At 48.0% G+C, this 24754-nt stretch overlaps 1 protein-coding gene across 1 annotated transcript in view; it reads right to left on the bottom strand.

Moving 5' to 3' along the window:
• Positions 1-24754, bottom strand: part of LOC134934383 (adhesion G protein-coupled receptor E3-like) — a 535434-nt gene that overhangs the window by 249833 nt on the left and 260847 nt on the right. The gene's annotated exons all lie outside the window — the stretch shown is intronic.

Here is a 24754-nt window from a genome sequence, read left to right as displayed (position 1 = left end):
TGGTAGTATCAAGCAGGAAGCGGGGATGGGCTTGTATGCACGGTTGCATGATGGAATCAAGAAATAGAGCTACTGGTTGAAATAATGATGCTCTGGCAGATATTATGGGGCGCCCAGGGGGGTTATGAAGGGACTTGTGAATTTTGGGTGTCGTGTACAACAACGGCAATACTGGGTGCGCTGGTATAAGAGCATCACGTAACACCCTAGTAATTTTGCCTTCACTGACTGCACAATCTAGAATGGACGTGAGTTGCTCTTTATAGTCAGCAGTTGGATCACGACTAAGTCGACAGTATGTGTCTACATCTTGTAATTGCCGCTCTATTTCAGATTTATAATCTTGTAAATTTTGAATCACCAATGCTCCCCCTTTATCCGCCGGGCGGAAAATAAGATTTTCTTGTGCTGCTAGATGGCAGAGGGCATCGTTTTCAGCTTTCGTAAGATTATAAGAAATGTGTGTGTTAGATGACATATGCGTGTTGGTTTGTTCATCTAACAGCCGTGCAAATGTCTTAATGGAGGCATTGTGGGACTGTGGCTCGAATTTAGACTTCGGTAATATCTTCTGTAGTTTGGCTGGTATGGTAGGACCCTCAGTGTTGCTGGGCTGTTTGTTGAAATATTCCTTAAGTTTCAGTTGTCGCTGTAGTCGGTATTTCTCAATCTGCCAGTCAAACGGGTCTATTTTCCGAGCTGGAACAAATGACAAGCCCCTAGACAGCACCTGGCGTTCAATGGTTGATAGTTCATAATCAGATAAATTAACTATTAACGTCTCTGTTGCTTGGGGGGCCTCCCCACTCTGCCTCTGCCATTGTTTGCTCCTCCTTGTGTAAGGACGCCGACATCTCTTCTGTCTGGGACCAAGGTCCGAGTCGTAACCCCTAAAGGGTGAGCCCCTGGAGCTGATTGACTTGCTGAATCAGACTCACTAGATGTGGGGGTATGTTCATGAGATGTTTCAAGGTCTCTCTGTTTGTATCGTCTGCGGCGGAAGAAAGGTTTTTTGTGATCATAGCGCGTGGATGTATCAGTCCATTTATATACGTTGTGATTATCATAATCACCGTCGACTTTGCTGCGCTTTTGTGCCTTGAATGCGATGAGATCACGTTTATAAATTTGTAATTGCCCATTTAGTTTTTCATACCAATCGGTGCCCGTGTCTGCCTGCAAGATTGGTTTGTGTATGGCCTCATACTCCACTATTTTGGCCTTGATGTTGTTCATCTCTTTGGTAGATTGCTCTATAATTAAGAGCATGAGATCCATGGAGCATTTATTAAGGATACCCACCCACTTTTTGCAAAAACCTAGGTCGTTGCGGCCAATAGTGGGTGAGTTCCTGACACGTAAACCACGCGGTATCTATTTTGCTCTGTAATAATCAGAGAGTGAAATGCAGTGGTAATAATAATCTATTTCCTTGCGGTGCAAACGGAGTAGTTCTCTATAGGAGCTATCAGGTGTTTTAGCCTCCTGCTGGGCATCCATGATTTCACTATATAGGATTTCCTCCGCCTCAGCCTCCGAATAGCCATGGAGGTCCCCGATTGCATAATTAGAAAGCTGAGTGCCAGCCAATGATTCAATATTGGGTTCTGCCATAATATCACAGTACCACAGTTAGTGCTGTGTACATGAACAAGTTCATCAAACAAGCTGCCCAAAACGATAAACAATACAAAGTGACGATGTGCTAGTCGATATATTGTGCAACAGTATGCATAAAAAAAGTGCAAGTGCTGGGGCTGTATTACAGCTGTGCAAACTGGCAGAGGAAACAGAGTGAAAGCATCAAAATAAAAACAAGGGAGCCTTGATCAAAAGATTGTTGGAGATGCCACTCCAGCAACTTACTGATACACTGTCCATGTGATCCGGCTCTCCTTTAAAATACTGTACTGCATCGGGTGCCCTCGTGATGAATGAAACATACAGGCAATAGACGCGGCACTCCTGGTGTCTGGATCAATAAGAACTCGTAATAGGCAGGTAGTGGTGAACAACGTTTCAATGACGTTTATTGTGTCATTTTCCTCAGGTCTAAAAAACAGTGGTACATGTCTTACCTTATAAAGTGTGCAACACCCTGTGAATGCGGCTGGCGTTCGGCCTGCAGGACCCCGCCCGCCCTCTCCAGCGTACCGGAAGTGACGCTACGTTACGTCACTTCCCTCTATCGTGCTCCCCATCACCATAGTGACAGATAAACAATTACAAACGGCAGCTATAGATAACAATGCACATAGATTACCCAGCGGAATATCCTGCCAATCTAATGTAACACAGCATGACTCAATATTACAAGTGGCACTGGTAGCAAATGCCATATTAAACTGCTCAGACAGCAGATTATCATGTGGGTTATATTACATGCCACAGTCCACGGCTCTTTATAAGTGCCATGTTTGAACGCAATCAGAAACCACAGTGATGATACATTATGCAATCAGAAACCATAGTAATAATAGATTAATAAGATTAATGTCAAACATAACATGTTTAGAGAGATTGCTCATATGCCGATGGTACAATCAAGAAATGTCAATGAAGCCAAGGTAAATATGCACTACCCCTTGACCAATCTAAAGAAAACTATTATACCCATGGGATTCATTGAGTCCACGCGGAGAGACCGTATCTAAGCGGTAAATCCACCGTGCCTCAAGCCTCAAGAGCTTGGCCCCGCGGTCCCCCCCACGGATGGATGCTGGCACATGATCAATCATCCTATATTTAAGTGTGGTTAATGGATGCCGATGGGAAGCAAAGTGCCTGGCGACGGGCTGTTCGCTAGTGCCATTATCTATAGCTGCCGTTTGTAATTGTTTATCTGTCACTATGGTGATGGGGAGCACGATAGAGGGAAGTGACGTAACGTAGCGTCACTTCCGGTACGCTGGAGAGGGCGGGCGGGGTCCTGCAGGCCGAACGCCAGCCGCATTCAGAGGGTGTTGCACACTTTATAAGGTAAGACATGTACCACTGTTTTTTAGACCTGAGGAAAATGACACAATAAACGTCATTGAAACGTTGTTCACCACTACCTGCCTATTACGAGTTCTTATTGATCCAGACACCAGGAGTGCCGCGTCTATTGCCTGTATGTTTCATTCATCACGAGGGCACCCGGTGCAGTACAGTATTTTAAAGGAGAGCCGGATCACATGGACAGTGTATCAGTAAGTTGCTGGAGTGGCATCTCCAACAATCTTTTGATCAAGGCTCCCTTGTTTTTATTTTGATGCTTTCACTCTGTTTCCTCTGCCAGTTTGCACAGCTGTAATACAGCCCCAGCACTTGCACTTTTTTTATGCATACTGTTGCACAATATATCGACTAGCACATCGTCACTTTGTATTGTTTATCGTTTTGGGCAGCTTGTTTGATGAACTTGTTCATGTACACAGCACTAACTGTGGTACTGTGATATTATGGCAGAACCCAATATTGAATCATTGGCTGGCACTCAGCTTTCTAATTATGCAATCGGGGACCTCCATGGCTATTCGGAGGCTGAGGCGGAGGAAATCCTATATAGTGAAATCATGGATGCCCAGCAGGAGGCTAAAACACCTGATAGCTCCTATAGAGAACTACTCCGTTTGCACCGCAAGGAAATAGATTATTATTACCACTGCATTTCACTCTCTGATTATTACAGAGCAAAAAAGATACCGCGTGGTTTACGTGTCAGGAACTCACCCACTATTGGCCGCAACGACCTAGGTTTTTGCAAAAAGTGGGTGGGTATCCTTAATAAATGCTCCATGGATCTCATGCTCTTAATTATAGAGCAATCTACCAAAGAGATGAACAACATCAAGGCCAAAATAGTGGAGTATGAGGCCATACACAAACCAATCTTGCAGGCAGACACGGGCACCGATTGGTATGAAAAACTAAATGGGCAATTACAAATTTATAAACGTGATCTCATCGCATTCAAGGCACAAAAGCGCAGCAAAGTCGACGGTGATTATGATAATCACAACGTATATAAATGGACTGATACATCCACGCGCTATGATCACAAAAAACCTTTCTTCCGCCGCAGACGATACAAACAGAGAGACCTTGAAACATCTCATGAACATACCCCCACATCTAGTGAGTGTGATTCAGCAAGTCAATCAGCTCCAGGGGCTCACCCTTTAGGGGTTACGACTCGGACCTTGGTCCCAGACAGAAGAGATGTCGGCGTCCTTACACAAGGAGGAGCAAACAATGGCAGAGGCAGAGTGGGGAGGCCCCCCAAGCAACAGAGACGTTAATAGTTAATTTATCTGATTATGAACTATCAACCATTGAACGCCAGGTGCTGTCTAGGGGCTTGTCATTTGTTCCAGCTCGGAAAATAGACCCGTTTGACTGGCAGATTGAGAAATACCGACTACAGCGACAACTGAAACTTAAGGAATATTTCAACAAACAGCCCAGCAACACTGAGGGTCCTACCATACCAGCCAAACTACAGAAGATATTACCGAAGTCTAAATTCGAGCCACAGTCCCACAATGCCTCCATTAAGACATTTGCACGGCTGTTAGATGAACAAACCAACACGCATATGTCATCTAACACACATATTTCTTATAATCTTACGAAAGCTGAAAACGATGCCCTCCGCCATCTAGCAGCACAAGAAAATCTTATTTTCCGCCCGGCGGATAAAGGGGGAGCATTGGTGATTCAAAATTTACAAGATTATAAATCTGAAATAGAGCGGCAATTACAAGATGTAGACACATACTGTCGACTTAGTCGTGATCCAACTGCTGACTATAAAGAGCAACTCATGTCCATTCTAGATTGTGCAGTCAGTGAAGGCAAAATTACTAGGGTGTTACGTGATGCTCTTATACCAGCGCACCCAGTATTGCCGTTGTTGTACACGACACCCAAAATTCACAAGTCCCTTCATAACCCCCCTGGGCGCCCCATAATATCTGCCAGAGCATCATTATTTCAACCAGTAGCTCTATTTCTTGATTCCATCATGCAACCGTGCATACAAGCCCATCCCCGCTTCCTGCTTGATACTACCACCCTATTACATAAATTGCAGCAGTTACCCATGTTTGAGACACCAGTGTTGCTATGTAGTATTGATGTGCAGAATTTATATACAGTCATCCCACATGAAATGGGTTTGGCCTCTGTTGAGAATTTTTTGGCGAACCATGATGAATACCAGGGCCCTGACCTCCAGCTTTGTATGCAATTGTTACGAATGACGTTACAAAAAAATGTCTTCTTATATGACGGGCACATCTATTTACAACGTAAGGGGTGTGCCATGGGGTCCTCTGTGGCCCCTTCATATTCAAACATCTTTATGTTTGATATCGAACAGCAGATATTTTTTGAGGATCAGGATGTGGCGGCTTGCATTTTGTTTTATTGCCGCTACATTGACGACCTTCTACTTATTTGGCAGGGCACCCAGACTCAACTTGAGGTGATTATTGATAGGCATAATGCCAAGCAACATCCTATCAAGCTGACATACACTATTAGCAATCAGGTCATCAATTACCTAGATGTCCAAATCTCTATTGAGAATGGACGCTTGATAACTTCGCTCTATCGTAAACCGACTGACAAAAATAATGTTCTACATTACAGTAGTTTTCACCCTCAACCCCTTAAACGGGGTCTACCTTTTTCGCAACTGTTGCGCATTAGGCGCATTACATCTGACCCAGCAACAGCTAGTGTACAAATGGATGCGATGATCGTCCAATTTAGAGAGCGTGGGTATCCCATGCAGTTGTTACAGGAGGCCAAAACTAAAGCACTAAACATTGATAGAGCCACTTTGATAAGTCCATCACAGAGATCTATTAACTCGGATCCGATAATGCCATGGGTGATGCAATATCATTCAGCTAGCACAGGCATAAATCAGATATCCAAACAATTATGGCCTATCATACAGAGTGACCCTGAGTTAGGGTTAGCTGACACCAAACTGTTGTCCTGCTTTAAACGTAACAAGAACATCAGGGACATTTTGGTGAAAACAGATGTCACCAAATACCACACTACGAGCACCTCTATTAGTGGCAGGCATAGGGGTTGTATCCGCTGTACCTGTACAACATGTAGATTCTTGATTGCGGGTGATACCTTTCAGCATCCCCATTCTGGGAAAACATTGTATATACTGCACACACTAACATGCACCTCCCGCTTTGTTGTGTACCAGTTGATATGCCCCTGTGGGCTGTCATACATAGGCAAAACACAATGCATGTTCAAGGAACGTATGGCAGCCCACAGGTCTGCTATCAAATTGGCTATCACTAAGGGTACTAGCGAACAGCCCGTCGCCAGGCACTTTGCTTCCCATCGGCATCCATTAACCACACTTAAATATAGGATGATTGATCATGTGCCAGCATCCATCCGTGGGGGGGACCGCGGGGCCAAGCTCTTGAGGCTTGAGGCACGGTGGATTTACAGCTTAGATACGGTCTCCCGCGTGGACTCAATGAATCCCATGGGTATAATAGTTTTCTTTAGATTGGTCAAGGGGTAGTGCATATTTACCTTGGCTTCATTGACATTTCTTGATTGTACCATCGGCATATGAGCAATCTCTCTAAACATGTTATGTTTGACATTAATCTTATTAATCTATTATTACTATGGTTTCTGATTGCATAATGTATCACCACTACCTGCCTATTACGAGTTCTTATTGATCCAGACACCAGGAGTGCCGCGTCTATTGCCTGTATGTTTCATTCATCATGTGGGCACCCGGTGCAGTACAGTATTTTAAAGGAGAGCCGGATCACATGGACAGTGTATATATATATATATATATATATATATATATATATATATATATATATATATAATATACACACACACACACACACATACATACATACATACATACATACATACACACACACACACACACACACACACACACACACACACACACACACACACACACACAGTATCATATATATATATATATATATATATATATATATATATATATATATATATATATATGACACAGCATCCTACCATGAACATATGCAGTCCATTTTCCAATAATAGGACACTCACCAGTCCACAAACGGTATAATCTCTTTTCAATTTTGGATCACCATGAGAAATCTCCAAACAGTTATGGACACACAGTGGGCTTTCATATTCATACCACTGATTACATCCTCATCACCAAGTACAGATGAAAATATTAGTCGACATTTCAGACTCCCTATCGGTACATTCTCAAACTGTTTCTGGCTCATGTAAGTATTTATTATTATTATTATTTTTGTATATTCTATTTTGCATATTTCAGACAAAGTATATTTATCAAAGCCTGGAGAGAGATAAAGTACAACTAATGAGCTCCGTTTATTTAACAAGCTATGTTTGAAAACTGGTAATTAGCTGATTGGTTGGTACTTTATCTCTTTCCACTTTATCTCTCTACAAGCTTTGATAAATCTCCCCCCTTGATTTTGTTAAGTGGTTGCAGGAAGAAAAAAAAAGGTATCAATGCTGTACTGTTTGCCTGTTTTCTCTAACGTCCTAGTGGATGCTGGGGACTCCGTAAGGACCATGGGGTATAGACGGGCTCCGCAGGAGACTGGGCACTCTAAGAAAGAATTAGTACTACTGGTGTGCACTGGCTCCTCCCTCTATGCCCCTCCTCCAGACCTCAGTTAGAATCTGTGCCCGGAAGGAGCTGGGTGCTTTTTAGTGAGCTCTCCTGAGCTTGCTATTAAGAAAGTATTTTAGTTAGGTTTTTTATTTTCAGAGAGCTTCTGCTGGCAACAGACTCTCTGCTACGTGGGACTGAGGGGAGAGAAGCAAACCTACTAACTGCGGCTAGGTTGCGCTTCTTAGGCTACTGGACACCATTAGCTCCAGAGAGATCGAACACAGGAACTTAACCTTGGTAGTCCGTTCCCGGAGCCGCGCCGCCGTCCCCCTCGCAGAGCCAGAAGACAGAAGCCGGCGGGTGAAGCAAGAAGACGTCAAAATCAGCGGCAGAAGACTCCTGTCTTCATATGAGGTAGCGCACAGCACTGCAGTTGTGCGCCATTGCTCCCACACTAACCCACACACTCCGGTCACTGTAGGGTGCAGGGCGCAGGGGGGGGCGCCCTGGGCAGCAATTGAGTACCTCCTGGCAAAAAGCAGCATATATACAGCTGGGCACTGTATATATGCATAAGCCCCCGCCATTTTTTACACCAAATCGCGGGACAGAAGCCCGCCGCTGAGGGGGCGGGGCTTCTTCCTCGGCACTCACCAGCGCCATTTTCTCTCCACAGCTCCGCTGAGAGGAAGCTCCCCAGGCTCTCCCCTGCAGACTCACGGTAGAAAGAGGGTAAAAAGAGAGGGGGGGCACATAAATTTAGCGCATTAATCATATATACAGCAGCTACTGGGTAAACACTAATGCTGCATTCACACCGCAAATGCCGGGTCCTACCCGGTAAGACAAACGTGTACTTACCGGGTGGGATCCGGCATTTGCGCTCCGTTGCAGGCTTCCCGACCCGGCAATATACCGGGTCGGTTGCCATGACAACGGAGGCCGCAGCAGGGGCGGGGGTGGAGGCGGCGTCGGGAGATGAGCTCATCTCCAGCGCCGTCTCTCCCTATCTTGTGAATGGGAACCGTGTCGCATCGACACGGCTCCCATTCACACCGCACCTGACCCGGTAATCAACCTGGGTAAAACCCTTCTTTTTTACCGGGTTGATTTACCGGGTCAGGCGACCCGCTAAATCGCCCAGTGTGCTTTCACATCGCACACTGACCCGGTTCGACACGGCAATATGCCGTGTCGGTACCGGGTTATTTGTGCGATGTGAAAGGGGTATAAGTTACTGTGTAATTCCTGGGTTATATAGCGCTGGGGTGTGTGCTGGCATACTCTCTCTCTGTCTCTCCAAAAGGCCTTGTGGGGGTCCTGTCCTCATATGGAGCATCCCCTGTGTGTGTGGTGTGTCGGTACGCTTGTGTCGACATGTTTGACGAGGATGGCTATGTGGAGGCAGAGCAGGTGCAGATGAATGAGGTGTCTCCGCCGACGGCGCCGACACCTGATTGGATGGATATGTGGAAGGTGTTAAATGATAATGTAAACTCCTTGCATAAAAGGTTGGATAAAGCTGAAGCCTTGGGACAGTCGGGGTCTCAGCCCATGCCTGATCCTACAGCGCAGAGGCCGTCAGGGTCTCAGAAGTGCCCACTATCCCAAATTGTTGACACAGATATCGACACGGATTCTGACTCCAGTGTCGATGGCGATGATGCAAAATTGCAGCCTAAAATGGCTAAAGCCATCCGCTACATGATTATAGTAATGAAGGATGTATTGCACATAGAGGTAAACCCTGTCCCTGACAAGAGGGTTTATATGTTTGGGGTGAAAAAGCAAGAGGTGACTTTTCCCCCTTCACATGAGTTAAATGAGTTATGTGAAAAAGTGTGGGATTCTCCTGATAGGAAAGTGCTGATTTACAAAAGGTTACTTATGGCGTACCCTTTCCCGCCAACGGACAGGATGCGCTGGGAATCCTCCCCTAGGGTAGACAAAGCTCCGACACGCTTATCTAAGAAGGTGGCCCTGCCGTCACAGGATACGGCCTCCCTAAAGGATCCTGCGGATAGGAAGCAGGAAGGTATCCTGAAGTCTGTTTATACACATTCAGGTACTCTACTGAGGCCGGCAATTGTGTCGGCCTGGATGTGTAGTGCTGTAGCAGCATGGACAGATACTCTGTCTGAGGAACTGGATACCTTGGACAAGGATACTATTTTACTGACCCTGGGGCATATAAAAGACGCTGTCCTATATATGAGGGATTCAACAGGGAATGGGTTACTATTCCACAATGTTTGTGGTACCGAAACCGGACGGTTCGGTCAGACCCATATTGAATTTAAAGTCCCTGAACATTTATCTGAAAAGATTCAAGTTTAAAATGGAATTGCTCAGAGCGGTCATTGCAAGCCTGGAGGAGGGGGATTTTATGGTGTCTCTGGACATCAGGGATACTTACTTGCATGTCCCCATTTATCCACCTCATCGGGAGTACCTCAGATTTGTAGTACAGGACTGTCATTACCAATTCCAGACGTTGCCGTTTGGTCTGTCCACGGCACCGAGAATATTTACCAAGGTAATGGCGGAAATGATGGTGCTCCTTCGAAAGCAAGGAGTCACAATTATCCCATACTTGGACGATCTCCTCATAAAGGCGAGATCCAGAGAGCAGTTGCTGATCAGCGTAGCACACTCTCAGGAAGTGTTGCAACAGCACGGCTGGATTCTTAATATACCCAAGTCGCAGCTGATTCCTACGACGTGTCTGCCCTTTCTGGGCATGATTCTGGACACAGACCAGAAGAAGGTGTTTCTCCCGGCGGTGAAGGCTCAGGAGCTCGTGACTCTAGTCAGAGACCTCTTAAAGCCAAAACAGGTGTCGGTGCATGACTACACGCGAGTCCTGGGAAAGATGGTGGCGTCATACGAAGCCATTCCCTTCGGCAGGTTCCATGCGAGGATCTTTCAGTGGGATCTGTTGGACAAGTGGTCCGGATCGCATCTTCAGATGCATCGGCTGATCACCCTATCCCCCAGGGCCAGGGTGTCTCTTCTGTGGTGGCTGCAGAGTGCTCACCTTCTCGAGGGCCGCAGGTTCAGCATACAGGACTGGGTCCTGGTGACCACGGATGCAAGCCTCAGAGGATGGGGGGCAGTCACTCAGGGAAGAAACTTCTATGGGTTGTGGTCAAGTCAGGAGGCTTGTCTGCACATCAATATCCTGGAACTAAGGGACATATACAACGCCCTGAGTCAAGCGGAGCCTCTGCTTCGCAACCAACCGGTGCTGATTCAGTCAGACAACATCACCGCAGTGGCTCATGTAAACCGCCAGGGCGGCACAAGAAGCAGGGTGGCGATGGCGGAAGCCACCAGGATTCTTCGTTGGGCGGAGAATCACGTGCAAGCACTGTCAGCAGTGTTCATTCCGGGAGTGGACAACTGGGAAGCAGACTTCCTCAGCAGGCACAACCTCCACCCGGGAGAGTGGGGACTTCATCAAGAAGTCTTCACGCAGATTACAAATCGATGGGAACTGCCACAGGTGGACATGATGGCATCCCGCCTCAACAAAAAGCTAAAAAGGTATTGCGCCAGGTCAAGGGACCCTCAGGCGATAGCTGTGGACGCACTAGTAACACCGTGGGTGTTCCAGTCGGTCTATGTATTTCCTCCTCTTCCTCTCATACCCAAGGTGCTGAGAATCGTAAGAAAAAGAGGAGTGAGAACAATACTCATTGTTCCGGATTGGCCAAGAAGGACTTGGTACCCGGAACTGCAAGAAATGCTCACAGAGGACCCATGGCCTCTGCCTCTCAGACAGGACCTGTTGCAACAGGGGCCCTGTCTGTTCCAAGACTTACTGCGGCTGCGTTTGATGGCATGGCGGTTGAACGCCGGATCCTAGCGGAAAAAGGCATTCCGGATGAAGTTATTCCTACGTTAATAAAGGCTAGGAAGGACGTGACAGGAGAACACTATCACCGTATATGGCGAAAATATGTTGCTTGGTGTGAGGCCAGGAAGGCCCCTACAGAGGAATTCCAGCTGGGCCGGTTCCTGCACTTCCTACAGTCAGGAGTGACTATGGGGTTGAAATTGGGGTCCATAAAGATCCAGATTTCAGCCCTATCCATTTTCTTTCTAAAAGAACTGGCTTCTCTTCCTGAGGTTCAGACGTTTGTTAAGGGAGTGCTGCATATTCAGCCCCCTTTTGTGCCACCAGTGGCACCTTGGGATCTCAACGTGGTTTTGGGTTTCCTGAAATCCCACTGGTTTGAGCCACTTAAGACCGTGGAGCTAAAGTATCTCACGTGGAAAGTGGTCATGCTATTGGCATTAGCTTCGGCTAGGCGTGTGTCAGAATTGGCGGCTTTGACATGTAAAAGCCCCTATCTGGTTTTCCATATCGACAGGGCAGAATTACGGACTCGTCCACAATTTCTGCCGAAGGTGGTGTCATCTTTTCATTTGAACCAACCTATTGTGGTGCCTGCGGCTACTCGTGACTTGGAGGATTCCAAGTTGCTTGATGTAGTCAGGGCTTTGAAGATTTATGTAGCCAGAACGGCTGGAGTCAGGAAAACTGACTCGCTGTTTATCCTGTATGCATCCAACAAGCTGGGTGCTCCCGCTTTAAAGCAAACTATTGCTCGCTGGATCTGTAACACGATTCAGCAGGCTCATTCTGCGGCGGGATTGCCACATCCAAAATCAGTAAAAGTCCATTCCACAAGGAAAGTGGGCTCTTCTTGGGCGGCTGCCTGAGGGGTCTCGGCATTATAGCTTTGCCGAGCAGCTACTTGGTCGGGTTCAAACACCTTTGCAAAATTCTACACGTTTGATACCCTGGCTGAGGAGGACCTTGTGTTTGCCCATTCGGTGCTGCAGAGTCATCCGCACTCTCCTGCCCGTTTGGGAGCTTTGGTATAATCCCCATGGTCCTTACGGAGTTCCCAGCATCCACTAGGACGTTAGAGAAAATAAGATTTTACTCACCGGTAAATCTATTTCTCGTAGTCCGTAGTGGATGCTGGGCGCCCGTCCCAAGTGCGGACTTTCTGCAATACGTGTATATAGTTATTGCTTAATAAGGGGTTATGTTATGTTGGCATCCGTTGTTTGATGCTCTGTTGTTGTTCATACTGTTACCTGAGTATGTTATCACAAGTTATACGGTGTGATTGGTGTGGCTGGTATGCGTCTTACCCTGGATTCCAAAATCCTTTCCTTGTAATGTCAGCTCTTCCGGGCACAATTTCCTTAACTGAGGTCTGGAGGAGGGGCATAGAGGGAGGAGCCAGTGCACACCAGTAGTACTAATTCTTTCTTAGAGTGCCCAGTCTCCTGCGGAGCCCGTCTATTCCCCATGGTCCTTACGGAGTCCCCAGCATCCACTACGGACTACGAGAAATAGATTTACCAGTGAGTAAAATCTTATTATTACTCTGCTTATGCTCAGCTTAACACTTCTGCAGGTCAGTTGCAGTAATGGGCACGTCCTGATTTGCATATTTGACCAATTTACTAGCAGCTCTATCTTAATTGCCTAAGACCAAAAGAAAATAATTAATGAATTTAGAGATCCATTAAGGAGGGAGTGAGGCATCGCAATCACTACTGGCTCAAGACAAAGTATAACCTGCTGAAAGTCTATGGCTCCTATATGGCTGCCCATATTCCTGCCTGATATTCAGGCAGTTAAAACCAGGGCCATAACTACGTGTGTGCCAGGCACACAGCGCAGTCGCCCTGCGGGCGCAACTGGCCACATTCCCGTTTCAAGGGGACTTTAGACAGCTGCATTTTAATGGTTCAAACTGACTCATTACAAGCCACGGCCTGAGCGAGGAAAGGAGCAGTAGCTCCGGAGACCGTGAGGGAGGAGGAGGGAGGGGGACTCGGGAGCCGCAGCAGCGCACTGTAATTGGCGGCACCGCTGCAGCTGTCCCTCTCCTTCCACATAGGCTGGCGGCCGCTGCTGTGAATGCTGGGATGAGGGAAGGCATCCCAGCATTCACAGCAGCGACGGCCAGCCTATGTGGAAGGAGATGGACAGTTGCAGCAGCGCCGCCACCAATTACAGTGTGCTGCTGCTGCTCCCGAGTCCCCCTCCCCCCTCCTCCTTCCCCCCTGCTTGGGATCTGCCTGACTGACTGCACCGAGGAGCCTGTCTGCCGTAATGTGTAAAAAGGGGACTCTACCTGCCGTAATGTGTAAAAGGGGATCTACCTGGTGTAGTGGTGCTACTGTGTGGTGTTGTTTGAATAATGGAGACTACTGTGCACCACAATATGAATTGGTATTATTTTGTGGCCACACCCCTTCCCCATGAAGCCACACCCCTACATTTTTGATGCGCGCACTGCCCCTATTTTACATAAGGGGGGTGCCGATGCCGTTTCTTGCACACAGCGCTAAAATGTCTAGTTACGGCAGTGGTTAAAACATTAGACTGTTAAGAATAGACTGTTGAGTTTTACATGAAAGTTCTCTTTTTCTTGCCATTTTGAGAGTATAATCGAACCCACAAATGTGATGCTCCAGATACTCAACAAGCTCAAAGGAAGGCCAGTTTTATAGCTTCTCTGTCGAGCAAACCCATTTTCAGCTGTGCAAACATAATTGCTAATCGCGGTAGAAGACTACTGGATGGTTAGAAAACCCTTGTGCAAACACAATGTACCATTAGAACACTGGAGTGATGGTTGCTGGTAAAAGGGGCCTCTATACACCTATGTAGTTATTCCATTAAAAACAAGACGTTTGCAGCTAGTATAGTCATTTACCACATTAACAATGTATAGAGTGTATTTCTGATTAATTTAATGTAATCTTCATTGGGGGGGGAAAAAGAGTGCTTTTCTTTCAAAAAAAGGAAATTTCTAAGTGACCCCAAACTTTTGAACAGTAGTGTAGGTATCTTATTCATAAAGAGAGCTGGCAAAACAATGCCATGAGTGGTGCTTCCACTCTCAAATCATACGTGATGCTACCACTCAGCCACAAGTAAACATTGATCCGATTCCATACTTGCCTACTTTTGAAAAAGCATTTCAGGCAGATTGTGAAAGTAACACCTTATATAAGCTTTGACATATACTTCATCTGAGAGGCGTCATGAATACATCCAAATGTAAATAAACCCCAACAGGCCTGCCATTAGGGGGGTGCTGTGGGCACAGCTGTCCTGGGCTCTGCCTCTCTAACAGAGAGTAGAGGGCCCGAGCCGCTCATGCCGGCGCCTGCCCGCCGTGATGCTCCGCCCACTTTTCATTAGAGATGAGCGCCGGAAATTTTTCGGGTTTTGTGTTTTGGTTTTGGGTTCGGTTCCGCGGCCGTGTTTTGGGTTCGACCGCGTTTTGGCAAAACCTCACCGAATTTTTTTTGTCGGATTCGGGTGTGTTTTGGATTCGGGTGTTTTTTTCAAAAAACACTAAAAAACAGCTTAAATCATAGAATTTGGGGGTCATTTTGATCCCAAAGTATTATTAACCTCAAAAACCATAATTTACACTCATTTTCAGTCTATTCTGAATACCTCACACCTCACAATATTATTTTTAGTCCTAAAATTTGCACCTAGGTCGCTGGATGACTAAGCTAAGCGACCCTAGTGGCCGACACAAACACCGGGCCCATCTAGGAGTGTCACTGCAGTGTCACGCAGGATGTCCCTTCCAAAAAACCCTCCCCAAACAGCACATGACGCAAAGAAAAAAAGAGGCGCAATGAGGTAGCTGTGTGAGTAAGATAAGCGACCCTAGTGGCCGACACAAACACCGGGCCCATCTAGGAGTGGCACTGCAGTGTCACGCAGGATGTCCCTTCCAAAAAAACCTCCCCAAACAGCACATGACGCAAAGAAAAATTAAAGAAAAAAGAGGTGCAAGATGGAATTGTCCTTGGGCCCTCCCACCCACCCTTATGTTGTATAAACAGGACATGCACACTTTAACCAACCCATCATTTCAGTGACAGGGTCTGCCACACGACTGTGACTGAAATGACGGGTTGGTTTGGACCCCCACCAAAAAAGAAGCAATTAATCTCTCCTTGCACAAACTGGCTCTACAGAGGCAAGATGTCCACCTCATCATCATCCTCCGATATATCACCGTGTACATCCCCCTCCTCACAGATTATCAATTCGTCCCCACTGGAATCCACCATCTCAGCTCCCTGTGTACTTTGTGGAGGCAATTGCTGCTGGTCAATGTCTCCACGGAGGAATTGATTATAATTCATTTTAATGAACATCATCTTCTCCACATTTTCTGGATGTAACCTCGTACGCCGATTGCTGACAAGGTGAGCGGCGGCACTAAACACTCTTTCGGAGTACACACTTGTGGGAGGGCAACTTAGGTAGAATAAAGCCAGTTTGTGCAAGGGCCTCCAAATTGCCTCTTTTTCCTGCCAGTATAAGTACGGACTGTGTGACGTGCCTACTTGGATGCGGTCACTCATATAATCCTCCACCATTCTTTCAATGGTGAGAGAATCATATGCAGTGACAGTAGACGACATGTCCGTAATCGTTGTCAGGTCCTTCAGTCCGGACCAGATGTCGGCATCAGCAGTCGCTCCAGACTGTCCTGCATCACCGCCAGCGGGTGGGCTCGGAATTCTGAGCCTTTTCCTCGCACCCCCAGTTGCGGGAGAATGTGAAGGAGGAGATGTTGACAGGTCGCGTTCCGCTTGACTTGACAATTTTCTCACCAGCAGGTCTTTCAACCCCAGCAGACTTGTGTCTGCCGGAAAGAGAGATCCAAGGTAGGCTTTAAATCTAGGATCGAGCACGGTGGCCAAAATGTAGTGCTCTGATTTCAACAGATTGACCACCCGTGAATCCTTGTTAAGCGAATTAAGGGCTCCATCCACAAGTCCCACATGCCTAGCGGAATCGCTCCGTGTTAGCTCCTCCTTCAATGTCTCCAGCTTCTTCTGCAAAAGCCTGATGAGGGGAATGACCTGACTCAGGCTGGCAGTGTCTGAACTGACTTCACGTGTGGCAAGTTCAAAGGGCATCAGAACCTTGCACAACGTTGAAATCATTCTCCACTGCACTTGAGACAGGTGCATTCCACCTCCTATATCGTGCTCAATTGTATAGGCTTGAATGGCCTTTTGCTGCTCCTCCAACCTCTGAAGCATATAGAGGGTTGAATTCCACCTCGTTACCACTTCTTGCTTCAGATGATGGCAGGGCAGGTTCAGTAGTTTTTGGTGGTGCTCCAGTCTTCTGTACGTGGTGCCTGTACGCCGAAAGTGTCCCGCAATTCTTCTGGCCACCGACAGCATCTCTTGCACGCCCCTGTCGTTTTTTAAAAAATTCTGCACCACCAAATTCAAGGTATGTGCAAAACATGGGACGTGCTGGAATTTGCCCAGATTTAATGCACACACAATATTGCTGGCGTTGTCCGATGCCACAAATCCACAGGAGAGTCCAATTGGGGTAAGCCATTCCGCGATGATCTTCCTCAGTTGCCGTAAGAGGTTTTCAGCTGTGTGCGTATTCTGGAAAGCGGTGATACAAAGCGTAGCCTGCCTAGGAAAGAGTTGGCGTTTGCGAGATGCTGCTACTGGTGCCGCCGCTGCTGTTCTTGCGGCGGGAGTCCATACATCTACCCAGTGGGCTGTCACAGTCATATAGTCCTGACCCTGCCCTGCTCCACTTGTCCACATGTCCGTGGTTAAGTGGACATTAGGTACAACTGCATTTTTTAGGACACTGGTGAGTCTTTTTCTGACGTCCGTGTACATTCTCGGTATCGCCTGCCTAGAGAAGTGGAACCTAGATGGTATTTGGTAACGGGGGCACACTGCCTCAATAAATTGTCTAGTTCCCTGTGAACTAACGGCGGATACCGGACGCACGTCTAACACCAACATAGTTGTCAAGGCCTCAGTTATCCGCTTTGCAGCAGGATGACTGCTGTGATATTTCATCTTCCTCGCAAAGGACTGTTGGACAGTCAATTGCTTACTGGAAGTAGTACAAGTGGGCTTACGACTTCCCCTCTGGGATGACCATCGACTCCCAGCAGCAACAACAGCAGCGCCAGCAGCAGTAGGCGTTACACGCAAGGATGCATCGGAGGAATCCCAGGCAGGAGAGGACTCGTCAGAATTGCCAGTGACATGGCCTGCAGGACTATTGGCATTCCTGGGGAAGGAGGAAATTGACACTGAGGGAGTTGGTGGGGTGGTTTGCGTGAGCTTGGTTACAAGAGGAAGGGATTTACTGGTCAGTGGACTGCTTCCGCTGTCGCCCAAAGTTTTTGAACTTGTCACTGACTTATGATGAATGCGCTGCAGGTGACGTATAAGGGAGGATGTTCCGAGGTGGTTAACGTCCTTACCCCTACTTATTACAGCTTGACAAAGGCAACACACGGCTTTACACCTGTTGTCCGCTTTTCTGTTGAAATACCTCCACACTGAAGAGCTGATTTTTTTGGTATTTTCACCAGGCATGTCAACGGCCATATTCCTCCCACGGACAACAGGTGTCTCCCCGGGTGCCTGACTTAAACAAACCACCTCACCATCAGAATCCTCCTGGTCAATTTCCTCCCCAGCGCCAGCAACACCCATATCCTCCTCATCCTGGTGTACTTCAACACTGACATCTTCAATCTGACTATCAGGAACTGGACTGCGGGTGCTCCTTCCAGCACTTGCAGGGGGCGTGCAAATGGTGGAAGGCGCATGCTCTTCACGTCCAGTGTTGGGAAGGTCAGGCATCGCAACCGACACAATTGGACTCTCCTTGTGGATTTGGGATTTCGAAGAACGCACAGTTCTTTGCGGTGCTTTTGCCAGCTTGAGTCTTTTCAGTTTTCTAGCGAGAGGCTGAGTGCTTCCATCCTCATGTGAAGCTGAACCACTAGCCATGAACATAGGCCAGGGCCTCAGCCGTTCCTTGCCACTCCGTGTGGTAAATGGCATATTGGCAAGTTTACGCTTCTCCTCAGACAATTTTATTTTAGGTTTTGGAGTCCTTTTTTTACTGATATTTGGTGTTTTGGATTTGACATGCTCTGTACTATGACATTGGGCATCGGCCTTGGCAGACGACGTTGCTGGCATTTCATCGTCTCGGCCATGACTAGTGGCAGCAGCTTCAGCACGAGGTGGAAGTGGATCTTGATCTTTCCCTAATTTTGGAACCTCAACATTTTTGTTCTCCATATTTTAATAGGCACAACTAAAAGGCACCTCAGGTAAACAATGGAGATGGATGGATACTAGTATACTTATGGATGGACTGCCGAGTGCCGACACAGAGGTAGCTACAGCCGTGGACTACCGTACTGTACTGTGTCTGCTGCTAATATAGACTGGTTGATAATGAGATGTAGTATGTATAAAGAAGAAAGAAAGAAAAAACCACGGGTAGGTGGTATACAATTATGGATGGACTGCTGAGTGCCGACACAGAGGTAGCTACAGCCGTGGACTACCGTACTGTACTGTGTCTGCTGCTAATATAGACTGGTTGATAATGAGATGTAGTATGTATAAAGAAGAAAAAAAAAACCACGGGTAGGTGGTATACAATTATGGATGGACTGCCGAGTGCCGACACAGAGGTAGCTACAGCCGTGGACTACCGTACTGTACTGTGTCTGCTGCTAATATAGACTGGATGATAATGAGATGTAGTATGTATAAAGAAGAAAGAAAAAAAAAAACCACGGGTAGGTGGTATACAATTATGGATGGACTGCCGAGTGCCGACACAGAGGTAGCTACAGCCGTGGACTACCGTACTGTACTGTGTCTGCTGCTAATATAGACTGGATGATAATGAGATGTAGTATGTATGTATAAAGAAGAAAGAAAAAAAAAACACGGGTAGGTGGTATACAATTATGGATGGACTGCCGAGTGCCGACACAGAGGTAGCTACAGCCGTGAACTACCGTACTGTGTCTGCTGCTAATATAGACTGGTTGATAATGAGATGTAGTATGTATAAAGAAGAAAGAAAAAAAAAACCACGGGTAGGTGGTTTACAATTATGGATGGACTGCCGAGTGCCGACACAGAGGTAGCTACAGCCGTGGACTACCGTACTGTACTGTGTCTGCTGCTAATATAGACTGGATGATAATGAGATGTAGTATGTATAAAGAAGAAAGAAAAAAAAAACCACGGGTAGGTGGTATACAATTATGGATGGACTGCCGAGTGCCGACACAGAGGTAGCTACAGCCGTGGACTACCGTACTGTACTGTGTCTGCTGCTAATATAGACTGGATGATAATGAGATGTAGTATGTATAAAGAAGAAAGAAAAAAAAAACCACGGGTAGGTGGTATACAATTATGGATGGACTGCCGAGTGCCGACACAGAGGTAGCTACAGCCGTGAACTACCGTACTGTGTCTGCTGCTAGTAGACTGGATGATAAATAATGATATAAAAAATATATATATATCACTACTGCAGCCGGACAGGTATATATTATATAATGACGGACCTGCTGGAGTGGACACTGTCTGTCAGCAGAATGAGTTTTTTAATTTTTATAGAATAAAAAAACACCACGCAAGTCACACGACGAGTGTACTTTTTCAGGCAGACATTCAATCACAATATACTATACTGGTGGTCAGTGTGGTCAGGTCACTGGTCACAGTGGTCAGTGGTCAGTCACACTGGCAGTGGCACTCTGGCAGCAAAAGTGTGCACTGTTTAATATGTACTCCTGGCTCCTGCTATAACCTATAACTGCTCCCCAGTCTCCCCCACAATTAAGCTGTGTGAGCACAGTCAGATATTATACATAGATGATGCAGCACACTGGGCTGAGCACAGATATGGTATGTGAGTGTGACTGAGTCACTGTGTATCGTTTTTTTCAGGCAGAGAACAAGAACAGAACGGATTATTAAATAATAATAAATTATAAAACTGCACTGGTGGTCAGGTCACTGGTCATCAGTCACTAGTATAACTCCTCCTAAGCTCCAGTAAGTAAATGAAGTGTCTCACTCTCACTCTCCTATCTATTTTAATTTCTAAACGGAGAGGACGCCAGCCACGTCCTCTCCCTATCAATCTCAATGCACGTGTGAAAATGGCCGCGACGCGCGGCTCCTTATATAGAATCCGAGTCTCGCGATAGAATCCGAGCCTCGCGAGAATCCGACAGCGTGATGATGACGTTCGGGCGCGCTCGGGTTAACCGAGCAAGGCGGGAAGATCCGAGTCGCTCGGACCCGTGTAAAAAAACATGAAGTTCGGGCGGGTTCGGATTCAGAGAAACCGAACCCGCTCATCTCTACTTTTCATGACTGAGTTCTGGCACTGTCACAGGAGGGGGAGAGAACGCTGCTTCTATTGTAAACGTCCCTCCAAAAATGGCCGCCGCCGCCTCAGAGGAGACAGTTATTAAAGATACTAGAGGAGGCTCCTAGTAGTATCTTTAATAATTGTCTCCTCTGAGGCGGCAGCCATTTTGACAGGGACTTTTCAATAGAAGCAGAGTGCTCTCCCCCTCCTGTGACAGTGCCAGAGCTCGGTCATAAAAAAGGGGGCGGAGCTACATGAAATGGAGGAGGCGGAGCTACACGGGACCAAGCTGCTACAGCTCCGGCCAACCTGTGATAGGTAAGTTGAGGGAGAGTGCGTGTGTGTGTGTGATTGTGTATATATATTTATTTTTTATGTTCTTTTATAATATATATATAAACATTATTTTTTTTACTGTTTGTTGGGTTTTTTTTATGTTTTTTTGTTTTTGTTTTTTTGTTTTTTTTTGGGGGGGGGGGGTGAGGGCCCTGCCTAGTTTGTGAGTTCCGGGCCCCGGAATTGCAGATGGCAGCCCTGAACCCCAAAGTTAGTAAGATTTCTTGTTGAAGTAAAGACACTGATATCTTTCAGGATTTGTTCATGTATTGTGTTTTACAAGAGTTTCCATATACTGCAAAGTGGCCACAAGAAAGCTTATTTAAAATGCATGTTGCCCAGGGGCATCGGAATGGGGGGGGGGGGGGGGACAAGGGAGCAGCTCGTTCCCCCAAAAAACTTGAGGCGCCACCCACCCATACCCGCACGCCTGTGCAGCCGCCTGCTTCAGTGCTGCCCGCGCTGTTGTATTGGCAGCGATGCGTTCGGCACTGTTACTATAATGTTACCCAGCAGCAAAGCTGGTGCTATCCGCTCAGTGTTGTTCGCAAAGCAGGGAGGCGCGGCCTGGAAAGTCTCTCTCCAGGTTGTGGCAAGGCACAGCAGTGGAGGAGGGAGCCCTTCACCGCGATTGCCCGGCTGGGGTCTTCTTCTCTCCCCTCAGAGGCTGACAGTGCTATTTGAACTAGCGCTAGGTGAGGTAAGGAAGGGGGGGCAGACATAGGCGTGCGCCAGTGACGTGCGGTGAGGTCACTGGTTGGGGAGGCACTGGCAGCTAAGAAGCCCTCCCCCCCCCCCCCCCCCCCCCACCTGAAAAAAAAAAGTGTGGTCCCCCAACACACCAGTAAAACCAGCACTAGGCAGAACCAGCTGGGGGGAGTAATGCTATAGCAGGGGAGACACTCAGTGTGGGGTCCCCCTGCCATTACATTAATCTGCCCCCCAGCCAGTCAGCCCAGGGTTGGAATTACTCGGAAAGTGGGAACCCCAAAAAATAAAAATGGGGTCCCCCTCCCGAGCAGTAACCAGCACTGGGCTGATAGCCCAGTGCTATGCCCCGCACCCCTGGTGGCGGTGGGTGCGGGGTTCATTGTGTGTTAATATTGTTCTTTACAGGTGGCCTACAGGTCCCAGCAAGCCTGCCCCAGCATGCTGGCACTTGGAGAACCACAAGTGCCAGCATGCCCGGACACAAAGGGCCTGCTGGCACCTGTAGTCCACCTGTACATAAAATATTAAAATAAAAACACCACACTATCTTGAAAATAAAAACTTTATTAAACTGGGTCTTCACCTGGGGGCGGCGGCTTTTAAGCTCTTTTGCGTGGCCGCCGCCTTCCCAGGGCTTCCGGCGTCTTCACCTGGGGGGGTGCCACCCCCCCAGGGCTTCCAGCGTCTTCACCTGGTGGGCGGCGGCTGCTAAGCTCTTTTGCATAGCCGCCGCCCAGCCAGGACTTCCGGCGTCTTCATTCTTCAGGAGCTCTTCACTGCTCCTCCTCCGCCGTCGGACTGACTCTCCTCCGCCTCGCGCTGACTTATATAAGTCAGCCGGCGGGGGCGGGGCGATGACGCGGCGAGCCGTGATTGGCTCGCGGCGGCCATCTTGAATTTCAAAAATGACGCTGAGGCGCCATTTTTGAAACTGGAACCGCTCCGCTGCCAAACTCTGCAGAATAAAGGTAATTTCCGCCGCCGCAACCCGCACCGCCGACGCACGCTCCACCGCCGCATCCCGCCGCCCGCACCATCGCCGCATCCAGCCGCCCGCACCTCCTCCCCCGCGTCGCCCACACAGTGATTGACAGCGGATCCAGGGACGGATCCGCTGGCCAATCACTGTGGCCTCACTGACAGGGACGTGCTTTCATAGGTTGAAAGCACGTCCCTGTATGAAAGCGGCACCACTAATGGTGCCGCTTTCCCATATATTTTCAATGGGCTTTTACAGCCCAAGGCTAGTCCCCGCCCGTGCCCGCCCCCCGCTCCCCATACTTTCCGCAGTGACAACGGGAGGCACCACGATCGGTGCCTCCCAAAGGGGAGAAATGTAAAGAATAATATAAAGAAGATACATATGACACAGAATATGTGTCATATGCATCTTCTTAGTATTATCTTAATCATTATGACAGGGGAGGCACTGCCTCCCCTGACTGCACGTCCCTGGCGTGCACAGCACATTTTATTAGGGGGTGCACCATCGGAGGGGTGTGTCTAGCACCATCTATTGACGGTCAACGTGATATAAAATATCCACCCTTGTACCAATCCTAATAAAGCAGATACATTGTCAGATGTGGTGGTGTCCACCAAACAAACACCCGTGATGGCACTCACTGCAATTACAGTGCTCCTCTTCAGCCTGTTCTGGCTCCCCCTCTCTTTCCCCTGCAAGCTGCAGCAGCTTACTTACAAGTCAGTAACTAAACTGACACTGACAGTCACAGACTAGTACTGCTGCTGCTGGAAAAACGAGTGACGTGTCAGTGCTGCTGCCGGACGTCTGCCAGTATTGAATTTGTCTTCCTAAGAGGAACGCTGGCTGCATGCTGATCGTCATCAGTGGCTGGCATTGGCATAGCATAGAAAGAGAGAGGTGGGCATGTGGCGGGTGTGGCAGGTGGGCGTGCGAGCATGTTTTTGTACATGGAGGTGGAGCCGGGAGTTTGAAAGCCGGTGGCAGTGGCACCCTTGATTAACCCAGGCGTCCCGTCAGTAATGCAGTCCTGAGAGGGTGCAGCACAGAGGGGACAGTAATCTTCCTGCTCGGCGATCATTGCATCAGGCATGTGAGATTGGGGTGCCAGACATTAGGGGGGGCCTGTGCGCACCAGGCACCCCCCCTGCGCACACCTATGGGCCCCGGGCAGATATTTACTAAGCCAGCTGGTGAATGCTGAGGGGCTGGGCCAATTAAAAAAGCAGGCGCACGTACAGCGGAGAGTGGGACTGACGACTAAGCAGTAGAGAGGCGGGTTTACAGGAAGCACAGGGTCTACAGGGGCCACACTGGTGCTGATGTTCGCAGCTCGGAGCTGGGATTCTCAATGCCAGCGGCCCCCTCTGTGAGCACTTTATCATTATATCCAGATTGCAGTTACCGCCCGGCATGGGGGTTGTATGCCCCCCTCCCCCACTCTGTAGTAGCAGCCTCGCAGGGGAATCACCTAGATCTCCCGACAAGCTCAACTTCCTCTCCTCACTCCTCTGCATGTAGCCCAGGTCTCCTGCTGCTCCTCCATTCTCCTACCCCTGGCTGGACTGGATAGAGGCTCTCACAAGATTCCCAGGTGTGATTCCTTCCCCTATGTCCACATGTGTACCTCTTCCCCCTATATCTCCATGTGTGCCTCTTTCCCCTGTGTCCCCATGTCTGCCTCTTTCCCCTGTGTCCCCATGTCTGCCTCTTTCCCCTGTGTCCCCATGTCTGCCTCTTTCCCCTGTGTCCCTCTTTCCTCTATGTCCCCATGTGTCCCTCTTTCTTCTATGTCCCCATGTCTGCC

Source organism: Pseudophryne corroboree, chromosome 6 (assembly GCF_028390025.1).
Source record: "Pseudophryne corroboree isolate aPseCor3 chromosome 6, aPseCor3.hap2, whole genome shotgun sequence".
Lineage (NCBI taxonomy): Eukaryota > Metazoa > Chordata > Amphibia > Anura > Myobatrachidae > Pseudophryne > Pseudophryne corroboree.
The sequence above is the reverse complement of the archived record's forward strand: the minus strand, read 5'-3'. Positions and strand labels throughout refer to the sequence as shown.